Here is a 12,142-nt window from a genome sequence, read left to right as displayed (position 1 = left end):
CATGACCACGCATCAATATATATACCCTCTTCGTTCCTGCGTATAATGCGGAGGATGGATTTGAAAATACATGCTGTATGCAAATACATTCCAATTTGCACATCTATGAGGCCCAAAAAGACTGCTCCAAATGAAATAATTACACTGAGTTAATTAAAATTTGTGTTTTCTCTACATTTCTACAAAAAAGTTGCTCTAGATTTAATGCAAAGTTGTTGAACCAAAGAAAGTAGTAGGGCAAAAGGAGACCAACTATGCCTAAGGTGTCAGGAAAACGTGCTTTTATAGGCAAGTAATTGAAAGTTTCAAGAAGCGATTTAGTGGCTGCAGCAGAAGGCTAACTCATACATTTTCAAGAGTGATGTGTGATTTCGTGTGGCTGAAATTTTGGGCACTCAATTTGAAATACCTTAAAAATGCACAATTGCCAGGAAAACCTGAGCATTTACCTTCCGAAGATGCCACTTTAAGATGGTTAAAGTTGGGCACTCAATCAAGTCAGAGGCCCCAGTTGCAACACTCTCCAGAGTTATAGTATTGAGGGGATCTGGTCATGTCCTGTAACAAGTATAAACCCTTGGACTGTTTGGGATTTTGATCTGGTTATGGAGACACAGCTCAGTCCTGTGTATGTCCTCTTTTCAGCAATGTTGTCCCTGGTCACATTGCCTTAGCTAGAAAGGCTGTAACAAGGCCGGGGCATTAATCAGGCACCCTTTCTCCACACAGCAGAATTCACTGTTTCTCTAACAGTTACATCGCATATGCCGTTTTCAGATGTTCATAATCAACCTTTGATTAGGAATTAGCCTTTGATACCCTCCCAGCAGCAGGGGGTGTGGTCAGATGTGATCTGGGTGGTGGAAAGGCTTTAGCTCTGCCACAGAAACTTCGTCTCCCCAACCCAACAAGCAGTCAAGCAACAGCTGTTTCTAAGCAGAGATTCCTATTTTCCTGCAATCACAACCTCAGCTTCTGTCATGTCTTGCTGTGCTAGTCATTTGGCTAAGGTAAGGAAAAGGCCAGTGTATTCCAATGTGTAACCCAATCAGGAAGCATGCAGATACCCTGTAACAAATGTAAGGCTCTTTGTATTTCTGCTATAGCAATACTGTACCGTTTCATCCACAGTTCTGTGAAATCAGGATCTCAGTGCTATAGGGAGCCTACATGGTGTGTGTATAACTGTTGTTCTTAAGGCTTTGGTTAATATTGCTATGGAAAAAAAACTATATGCTCCCACGTAAAAGCTAATGCCAAATAATTTGGGCCTGAATTATTGCTTTATATCTTTAATAAAACACAGCTAACTGGTACAGTCTTCCTACCATCCTGGTATACAATCCACAGCACCCACACTCTGTTGATTTCTCTGTTGCTTATGTAGCGTAAGATGCAAAGGGTAACAAGTTTACACAGCTCCTGTTGGCTCTATTAGAGAGTGGTTTACATAGCAAAGTTCCTTAAGGAGCAGGGGGGTCTCTGTTTGAACTCTAGTTGTGGTAACATTGGAGTCCCAAACTGGACAGAAGTGGTTCTGCTGAAACTTGTTGGAGAGGTTATTGTGGCTCATGTTAATATCTTTTGCAACAAGAATGGCCTTGGCCTAATATTTCTGAAAAACTTGGATAATCAATACAATTGCTGAAGTCGCAGGATAAATGCAATATAAATGTAATGCTAAGAATTAAAGTCGCTCACTCTGCTTTGAAATCTGTTTTGAGAATGAAGGATATAAGCTGATACACTCTGTAATAGCTTTTTCTCTCCCTTTGAGACTGGTAAGTTGCTGGGTAGAAAGTTTTGTCTGAGGCTTAGAAGTCTGTGGAGCTGATTGCTAAGCTCTGTCACGTGATAGATTTCAAAATGGTAGTAATAAAGATGAGCTGAAACTGCCCCAATTTTAGGATGCTCTGAGCCAAATATTTGCTTCAGCTCCACCTCAAAATCTTATCCCTTATATTCCCTTCAATAGGCAAGAACCCATGGTATTTAATAAGCCACACTCCTGCCCTGTCTCACTGCTGACTCATATGAAAAAGGGACACCTCATGAATCACTCTCACCATTTCCTGCAGCACCTGGGTTCTCCTTGGAGGTCTCCCATCTGTGTACCAAGTGAGCCTGAACTTGAGAGATCTGACAAAATCGCAGCTAGGGGCAATATGGCTATGGGCCATAATTTTATGTAACTTGTAAAATTTGCATAATATTCATTTTAAAGAGGCAAAATCTGATGCACTTTTGAAGGAAAGCTCGTGATCTAATAGATCTGTTAGTCTCTAAGGTGGTCCAGGACTGCTTGTTCTCCTCAGACTGTAAACTCATTGGAGGAGAGACAATGTTTTTGTTTTGCATTTGTATAGAAACTGGGTACTATTACAAGGCTACCGGGGACACTAGTCTGACAGTCTTGTTTGGGCTCTGTAGATATCGCTCATGTTTTGCTGCACACTCAAGTGTTGTGGAAATACCTTAACATATATGTGGGTATGAACAAAATGTTCACAGAAAACCACAAAGCTAAAGTGAAACTGAGATTGGGCTCTAATGTGTAGTTGAAATGTCAGTCTGTGCTTGTGAAAGTTTGCTCAGTAAGTCCTACTCCAGTCCTTGTGTCCCTGGAGCTAAGCGGGAGGGATAGCTCAGTGCTTTGAGCATTGGCCTGCTAAACCACAGATTGTGAGCTCAATTCTTGGGGCCATTTTGGGATCTGGAGCAAATAGTTTTTTTTGGGGGGAAAAAAGGGATGGTGGTTGGCCCTGATAAGAGGGCAGGGGGTCTGGACTCCATGACTTCCGGAGGTCCCTTCCTGTGTGTGTGTGTGTGTGTGTGTGACCTTCTTCCCTTTAGCTGCGGCACACAAACCAAATGCAAGAAACCTTCCTCTTTCTAGAGATGGGCCTGTACCAAAACTTTTGGATCTAAAGACTCTCAGACTTTGGGTTCAGGTACAAACATGTCCTCCTTGGCTCATGCTCCCTTCTCCAGGAGGATCGTTGCGGATGGTGAGTGAGCATCAGGGTGGGATTTGTAGGGAAGAGGCTGGGGGAGGAAGGGAATGAGAGAGGTCTCCTGGGAGGCTTCATTTTGGCTCACCTTGCAAACCAAATGGTTGGATTTTGGTCACTACTCCCTCTGTGAACCACTCCATAAAGGACTCCTAGAAATGTGGTCTACAGCTTAACTTTGAGGTGCTGGGCAAGCTACATCACTGTGTGATACAGTAGGTGCTCGGAGGCAAGAGATGACTGTGTCTTGGGAAGATTGTACTTGAGTGTGAGAGAGAGAAGTGCATGTGTGTTCCAATACCCAACTGATTTAGGAGCTGGGGGAACTTTGGTTCTTAAATTGTTTTAAAATAATTAGATCCTAAATCAATTAGGCACTGTAGTGCTAAGCTTAGCAACACCTAAATACCTTTAAAAATCTGGGCTATAACCTCTCTCTGAGTTCCCCATCTGTGCAATGGAGATAAGAGCTCTCCCTAGCTCATGGGGACAAATCCTATGAATGTTGTGATGGAGTTAGATGCTGCAGTGATGAACAGGGGGAGGGGAGACGCGCAAGCACCATAGACGGAGGAAAAACAGATGGGCAGTATAGCACCTCCTTCAGTAATGTGACTTCACTGGTAAGACAGGCTTTCATTTGGAGCTTTCACAGTATGATTGAAATTCTTCTTATAAACATGTGCGAAAGCAGACTGGCAAAATTGCCGTGAACTCTACTAGGCCAAGGGACAAAATCTACTTGCCTTCTCTTACACCATGCTGTTGATCAAAAACAAACAACAAAACTAAAACCAACTGAACAACACCTTTCTCCTGCTTGAAGACTTTGAGAAAAATACTTGCCCAGAAGAAGCAGGTGACTTGAACTCTGAGCCTGTAGTAATGCTGTTTATTTTAATTTGCAGACTCGTTCATATTTTTTTTTTTTTTTTTTGCCATATCTAAATCTCCATCTTATGAAAGGTCTCTCCTGGTGGATAAACAAGGCAGGAGGAGACAGGAAAAGCAAGCTCTCAAGTAGACGCTTCTCTTGCGGTTTCTGCATGCAGCTCCCTGAAACCTGAGACTGGTGCGGCTTGGTGAGCGTTCAGGTCTCTCAGGGTGTCACCAAGCCTTTCCAGTCAGAAATGTGGAGCATACTTATTATACAACAGATCAAAGTCTGGCTGCCCTGGAATATCTTCTCTCAGGAATTTAATAACTTGTAGTACAGTAACAGGTCAAGCAAGCCAGGCTGTGTTATTCTGGCTGGGTGTGAGCGCTGAGCTGGGATCTCATGTCAGCCTGCTGAAAATCTCCTACCTGAGCCATACATTATGTTCTCTTCAGACTGATGGTGTATAAGCGAAACACATACAAGAAGCTAGTAAAGCCAGCCATGGTAATGAAGTCTAGCTATTCTCCCTGCGAAGTTCAGCTGATTTTGAAGCAGTTTATAGCAAATAAGCCACGTTATTCTGAATGTATGCCACACTCAGCCAGTCAAATAAACACATGTGGCTAGTGCGTTGCACTTCATGGCTCTCTGGACACTGTGAGTTGTGTCTCTTACTTCAGCCAATAGCCCAGTAATGAAAAAGTAGTGATCAGAGTTCTGGGGGCAGGAATGTGAAAATTCCAAGTCAGAACCAAGACAGAGAATGAAGAGCAAGTGATCATCTTTCCCTGTCCTCATTCATTGCTGAGTATATTTACTATACTGAACTCTTTCGTGCTGAGGCAAGGATTGCTGGCTCCTCATAATGTCAGAGGCAAGGAAGCTGTCTAAGGATCCATTTAGTTTTTCCTCTTATGGCTTGAAGTGGTTTCCTTCAGAGACTTTCCGGTTTTGTTCAGTGGCTCTGAGCAATCCCTCTCTATGAACTGTTCCAGTGCCACTGACTTCTTTGCTGGGTATGTCTACACAGCAGTCCTATTTCAAAACAAGCTATTCCAGAGGAGCTATTCCAGAATAGCTTATTTTGAAATAATACTTCTACACACATACGCATTTTGAAATAGCACTTAGCTGTTTTGAAATACAGCAACTACACACTGAGCCTATTTTGAAATAGAGCCATTGGATGCACTATGGCTTACTTAGAAAAGGGCTCTAGTCCATGTCTTAACAACACTGGTTTCAAAATGGCTATTTTGAAATAGGTAAACCTCATTCTAGGAGGAACAGCACCCACTTTGAAATAAGCTAACTGCTATTTTGAAAATTATTTCAAAATAGTGATTGCGTTGAGTAGTTATTTTGAAATAACTTTGCTATGTAGACCCACCTCATGAGGGCTGAGGCCTCGATGCCAGGTGTGAAAAGACATCTAGTGGTGTTTCTGCCATTGGGTCACTGGGAAACTGTGCCACTGAGAATGATCAAAACAAAAAAGCAGTCAAGTAGCACTTTAAAGGCTAACAAAATAATTTATTAGGTGAGCTTTCGTGGGACAGACCCACTTCTTCAGACCATAGCCATAAGAACCAAAAACAGTAATCAAGGAGAACAAAACAGAAAAAATGATCAAGGTGAGCAAATCGGAGAGTAGAGCGGTAGAAGGCGGGGGAGAGAACAGACATGTCACCTAGGGCTTTCTGGAGTGTGGCATCCTGATTAAAGATAGGTTGTAGGTCTTTAATAATTTGTTTGCAGTGGTTTGAGTTGGGGGCTGTAGGTGATGACCAGTGGTGTTCTGTTCTTGGCTTTTTTGGGCCTATCTTGGAGTAGCTGGTCTCTGGGTATTTGTCTGGCCCTGTCGATTTTGTTGTTTTTTTTTTAACTTCTCCTGGTGGGTAATTCAGGTTTATGAATATTTGGTAAAGATCTTGTAGTTTTTGGTCACTGTCAGTTGGATCAGAGCAAATGTGATTGTACCTAAGGGCTTGACTGTAAACAATGGATCTAGTTGTGTGTACAGGATGGAAGCTAGAAGGGTGTAGGTAAGTATAGCGATCAGTGGGTTTCCGGTATGTTGTGGTACCAGTCGGGCCATCCTTGATTTGTACTGTAGTGTCCAGGAAATGTATCTCTTGTGTGGAGTAATCGAGGCATAAGTTGGTGGTGGGGTGCAGATTTGTTAAAGTCTCTGTGGAATTCTTCTAGAGTCTTCCCCGCCCACCCGCTTCTACCCCTCTACTCTCTGATTTGCTCACCTTGGTCATCTTTTTTTTTTTTTTCTGATTTGTCCTCCTTGATTACTGTTTGGTTCTTATGGCTATGGTCTGAAGAAGTGGGTCTGTCTCACGAAAGCTCACCTAATAAATTATTTTGTTAGCCTTTAAAGTGCTACTTGACTGCTTTTCTTGTTTTGATAGTATATAGACTAGCACGGCTCCCTCTCTGTTACTTAGAATGATGTGACAATAAACTCACAGTAAAATAAATTTGCCTTCATTCCAGGGTGGTGCACCATTTCCAGGAGAGTTTTTCTGCCAGGTGAAGGATTGAAGTGCTCTGTTGCACCAAAAACTGTTAGGTATTGGACTCCAAAGCAGCAGTAACAGCACCTCGAATCAGGGTTGCAGCTAAAACTTTAGAACTGCTCTTGAGTTGAACCAGTTTGGATCACTGTGTTTACAGAGGCTATTCTTATATAACTACTTCCCATGCCAGCACCAATTTGGAGTGATATGACATTGCTGGCTACCTCTACCAGCTCTCCCTGAGGAGAGGGATTTCCCAGAGCGATGTAAAACTTGTGCAGTACCTACCACTTGGGGCTTATATTGGCAGTAGTTCTAGTTGCCCTTGCTAAAGCCATTAGTTTCCGTAAGCCGTTCTGCCATATAGGATTCATTTGAGCATGAGGAAGAGGCTCTTAAACCCCACTCCTGTTCTTTATCACAGGGTAGCTTCTTTTAGCACATGCTCTGATTATTTTTTTAGTACAATCGTTTTAATACTCACCCATTTCCAAATCACAAAGGCAGCCTCGATGTGACATTGGTCTCTACGTGAATTTATTAAAGCACGTCAGTGTCCATCTTAATTTCTCCATTTCCCAGGTCTTTGTGCTGAGTGAAAGCTGAGTAGAATTGAAGGAACAAGTCCGAAACTGATGCCTTATTGTTATTATCGGGCTTCTGAAACTGAGGGCATTGTAATCTCAGAGCTACAATGCTCCAGCATGGCTTCTTTCCTCCTGAGATTTTTATGTTGTGTCTTTGTGGAGCACCCCACCATATGTCCATAAGCTAGATATTCTGCTGATAGCCAAGTTACTCTCCTTGAAGCCCCAGTGGAGTGTCTCATGTACATTGACTTGACCTACGAGTTTGTTAATAAAGGCCATGAACAAAATCTGTAGAAACTGAGTGCAGGTAGTCCAATTTGCGCAAGGCAGTGTGAGTATTGTTTCTCTCCTCCCATCAAACGTTCTCTCATTTCTGCATGACCTCTCTCCCCAGTGTGCTCCCTAAAGGCTGCCTGGATGGACATAGGGAAGGGAAAGGACCGAGGTTAACAAACAGGGACTCCAGGTCCTTGCAAATTGTTCTTAGTGGGCAGGGATGTTGGCAAATAAAAAAAAAAGTACTCCCAGTTTGGAAAAAATGAATGTATTAAAAACTGAAATCTGTTATAGTTCCTGCTTCTCAGTGAGAGAGAGCCATTCGTTCTAAACGGTTGATCTCATAATCCTTCAAATGCCCATATCTATGCTGCAAGTGATGGTTTGACTGTAGTCCTGATAGGCATATTCTTTACTAGCTTTAATCTGGCTAGCATGGGTAACATAGATGTAGCCAAATGGGATTCAGCTTTGGCTAGCCACCTGAATATATACTCAGAGTTCCCAACTGGCTTGGGCTTGAGAGGGCAGTTCATGCTGAAGCTTGTGCCACCATGTCGCTGGTCCTATTTTACAGGGGATGCCATTCTACCTTTAGTTTAGCTACTTCTACTTTTGCTGCAATCACACCTTCAGTTGTGGTGCTAATGTGAACTGTATCGACTTTTCCCAGAGCCTTCCGTTTACACGCACCAACTGATGGAGCTGCCCCAACATCACTAATCCAGCAGGAAATTGTCCCAGGCCTTGGGCTATGTCTATGCTAGCCTAGAAGATTGATGCACTCATTTGATCTTCCAGGGTTCTATTTCATGTGTTTAGTAGGGCTGCTTGAAGTCAACCTCTCAGGAATTGCAGTTGACCCTGTACTGCTTGCTAGACGTGAGGGGTAGGGAAGTCAGTGGGAGAAGCTCTCCCATCAATCTTGCTCAGTATGGACAGCCAAGTAAGCCAACCGCATATAGGCAGATTCCAGCTACGCAATTACCATAGCTAGAATCTACCAATATGTGTTCAGGTTACTTTGCCTATTGTAGACATAGCCTGAGACATTCCTTAATAGCTGGGGATTATGGCTGCTAAAGTGTTCTGGATTTTTGAATTGTTCTGGGTTGCATGGGTAGGGAGGGAGACCTAATGAGATGATTGCAGAATGTCTAGTTTGTATGTTGGGATAATTCTTGTACAAGAGAATTATTAATGGCAGCAAAAGGAAGCCAAAGGCCTTAATCAGCCCAGCCTGAAGAGTGGACTTCTGTGCCTAGAGGTCAATCAGTACTCCATATTGAATAACTGATGAGAGAAGTTTGGTATTTTTTCTGCTCGTGGAAAGTGTGAGTAGGATGCAATTTCTGTAAATGTATTCAATGGTGTCTTTTTGGAACTACTTATTCTATGGATGGATCACTAATATTCAAAACTTGTGATGCGATTCTTGGCTTGATAAATTGTGTGGTGCTGTTTCTTGACTGGGTAACCCATTTCAGATACATGTATTAGCTTAAAATTTATTGTCTGCTGGTACACTTACAGCTTTGAAAATTAGACTGTACACATTCCTAGCAAGCCTCTGTTTGCCTTGTTGGTCACAAACAGTGAGGTGAGTATTGCAAAAGTGAATTCATTTCCAAACTTTAAATCAATACTTATGTGCTATTGTTTGCAGTATTTGCACAGTTGTAGTTGTAAACTTCTCTGGAAGCACACTCAGTTGATTAGTCATCTGGTCATTAGTCAGATATGTACCACCCCCCATTTTACAGATAGGGAAAACTAAGGTAGAGAGGTAGTATCACTTGCCCTTGGCTACAGGGAGAAAGCAGTTTGAAAATGAGGCTAGGTGCCTGGCTCCTATTCTGTTTTATTGACTGGATTCTTTCAGCAATGATTGCAGTTGATCTGCATTATTAAAATGCTGATGCAGCCCTGGTTATAGTCTCAAGCCAACAAGATTTCTTAATCCTTATAGGATACCTTATTAAGTCTCCATTCTTGTATCTCTCTGCAGCTGCTTGTGACCTCTCAGTAATGAAACAAAGTAGCAGAAATGTAGCACTTAAAAGATGAACAAAATTATTTATTCAGTGATGAGCTTTTGTGGGACCAACCCACTTCTTCAGATTCTAATGCTACATTTCTGCTGCTTTGTTTTTTTGGCGTACAGACTAACATGACTACCTCTCTGCTACTATTCTCTGTAAAGAGTCACTTTTTACAACAATAAGATCATTACAAGTTTGATGTTTGTTGTAAAATGCTCTTTTGTGAGAGCTAGGATGTGGCTAGCTATTGTAATGACAAACCTTTCCCAGAAGCCTTTGCAATCCACCACACCCTAAATAAGCACTTCCTCAAATATCTATGACTAACATCCTCAGAAATGTGTGCAATTACCATGACTTGTGGTTCAATCCCCCCTAGCCACCACAGTAAATGCAAATAGCTAGTTAAACACTGATTGGTTATTTAAGCATACAGTCATCATGGCTTCACACAACATCATGATAATTACATGTGCAAATAATGCACACATCTCCCAGACTTACATGCCCATTTCAGAACATTTGGGATCATTCCTGAGTTGGTTCTTAGATTCCTTTTCCTAATTTGGTTTTACTGTAGCTGACAAAGCTGTCTGCCTCAAGCCGTTCTGAGAAGTATTGCTGAAATATGATGCTTAACATTTCACTGTGGATTTTTGGCTTCAAAGTGATTTTTGTTATGTCCCGAGAGCCTGGTTAAATCCTTAGTTATAAAGATTGCACACTGAAGGGTGCTGTTAGATAGAAATGCTGTCCCATAATGGCTTCGTTGCTGTGGAAAATCCAATGTTTGGTCATTTGCTATGAGTTCCCTAAGCCATCAAGACATTTGCCTCAAGGCTACAAACACAAAGCTACAGGCAAAACCCTCTGGACATAATGAGTGGGCATTTATGCAGAACTAAAAACTGGAACAGCTGAGCAGTAGATCTATGAATAGCAAGCATGCCTCTAAGCACAAAAGACATCACTCTGGAATAAAGGGTTTTATAATGATTCTGACATCTTGTATGTCAAGATCACTGCCACGTTGTTGTAACTTTTTTATGTTTGTTTGTTTGAACTGCATTCCTTAAGAAAGGTCTAAGCAATTAAAGGCCAGGAAGGGCACTCTGTGGCAGTGTTAGGAACAAAAATTAGCCAGTTGGCACTTCTGGTAAGATCTATCATTTTGATCATAATTGTTACGGAATGTACCTATTGCTGCTGTGCTGTGTAAGGATTTCCCCCCCTCTGCTAGGATTGATTGTAATATTAACTGAGAAGTGCCTTCTGATGGAAGGAAGACGTTTGGATTAGCCATAACCTAGAGGGTCAAGGAGTCAGGCCATAGAAAGGAGGGTAATCAAATGCAGAGTGATTTGGCTCAACAGGGAGCTGGAGGAATTCAATGATGAAATGTAAGGCAATGGGACTAGGACAAAAATCATACAAGAGATCTGGCAATGGAAGAGGTACCTAGCTCTTAAGCTTCAGCATAATGAAAAAGGAGGCAGAGTGGGACAGAGACAGTCGTGTGTGTGTGTGAAGAGTGGTGAGGGGTGTGGGGCAGAGACTCTGGTGAACAAGAGGAGATCCATGTGTACCATATATTGCATTTAGCAGCCACTCTGCCTAGCCTTGCTTTTGGCAGTGTTGGCTATGTTGAACACACAGGCTTGCTTTAGCTTTAAAAACCTTGGGATCCACTACTGGCCAGCATATGCCGATTCAGGAGTCTGCAACTGAAAGAGTGAGAAGAGCCACTTTTTCAAATTCAGTTACAAAACCTATAGTTCAGGAGCCTCAATGCCTGTGAATACAAGACAGTCCTCAATAAATAACCTCAAATTGTAAATGTTGTAACCCCTTTTTAAGAACCCCACACACACAATGATTTGTACCTGTTAGAAAGTTGTTACCTCCATCCTGCAAACCAACCCTCCGTCTCAAGTTTTAACCCCTTCAGCCCTGAACTGCTCCCTGCACTCATCTCCGGATTTAACCTGCCTCAGAGCACAAGCCTAGCTCTCCTGCTGCCTCCCCCATGCTGATTCTCCTGCCGCCTCCATCTCTCTGTGACTCCAGCAGACTCAACTGCTTCTTCCCCCAGCTCTCCTGCTGGCTTCCACCAGGTGCACAGCTCCTTGCCCTGCTGGCTGAGTTCTCCAGGATTCCCTCAGATTGCTCAGTGGCTCCAAAGGCTGCTTCTGCTTAAACAGAATTTAGTGTTTTTATTTAAGCGGCAGCAACCTCCGGAGCTGCAATAGGAGTCAGCAGTAGCTGTGCTTGGAGCCGCAAGTGACTCTCTTTTAAAGACCTGCATGCGGCTCCAGAACAACAGGTTGCCAACCCCTGTGCCAGTTGATCTGCTCAGTGGGCTCTGGCATGACTGTTCTTGGTCTCCTTGTATTCTTCCAAGCCCTGGTGGCTCCTGGCTATGCTTTGTAGCAATTGCAGCATGACACGTGGGGTGTTCACAATATGTGCCATAGCAGTTTGCAGCTGAGCGGGGTCCATGTTTGCTGCGGCCTTCTGTCTGCTTGGATAACTGGAGGAAAAAGCATGCCAAAAGCTTGTGTGCCATTGCTTTCCAGCAGGGAGGGAGGAAATGAGTGTATTATGGGAGGATGACACATGCACCCAGAACCATCCAGTCTGATGTTTTGGTCCCATCAGGCAGGGAGCACATAACCCAGGATGCATAGGGGTGGCAGGAACTGTGAGGTGGCTACCCACAGTGCACTGCTCTTAATCTAGAAGGCACCCATGCTGCTGAAGACACATTCTGTTGAGCTAATGCCCCAGTAAGAACAGGTGCCATTGACTAATTTTG

This window comes from Carettochelys insculpta, chromosome 17 (genome assembly GCF_033958435.1).
Source record: "Carettochelys insculpta isolate YL-2023 chromosome 17, ASM3395843v1, whole genome shotgun sequence".
In the NCBI taxonomy this organism is placed as follows: domain Eukaryota; kingdom Metazoa; phylum Chordata; order Testudines; family Carettochelyidae; genus Carettochelys; species Carettochelys insculpta.
The sequence above is the reverse complement of the archived record's forward strand: the minus strand, read 5'-3'. Positions refer to the sequence as shown.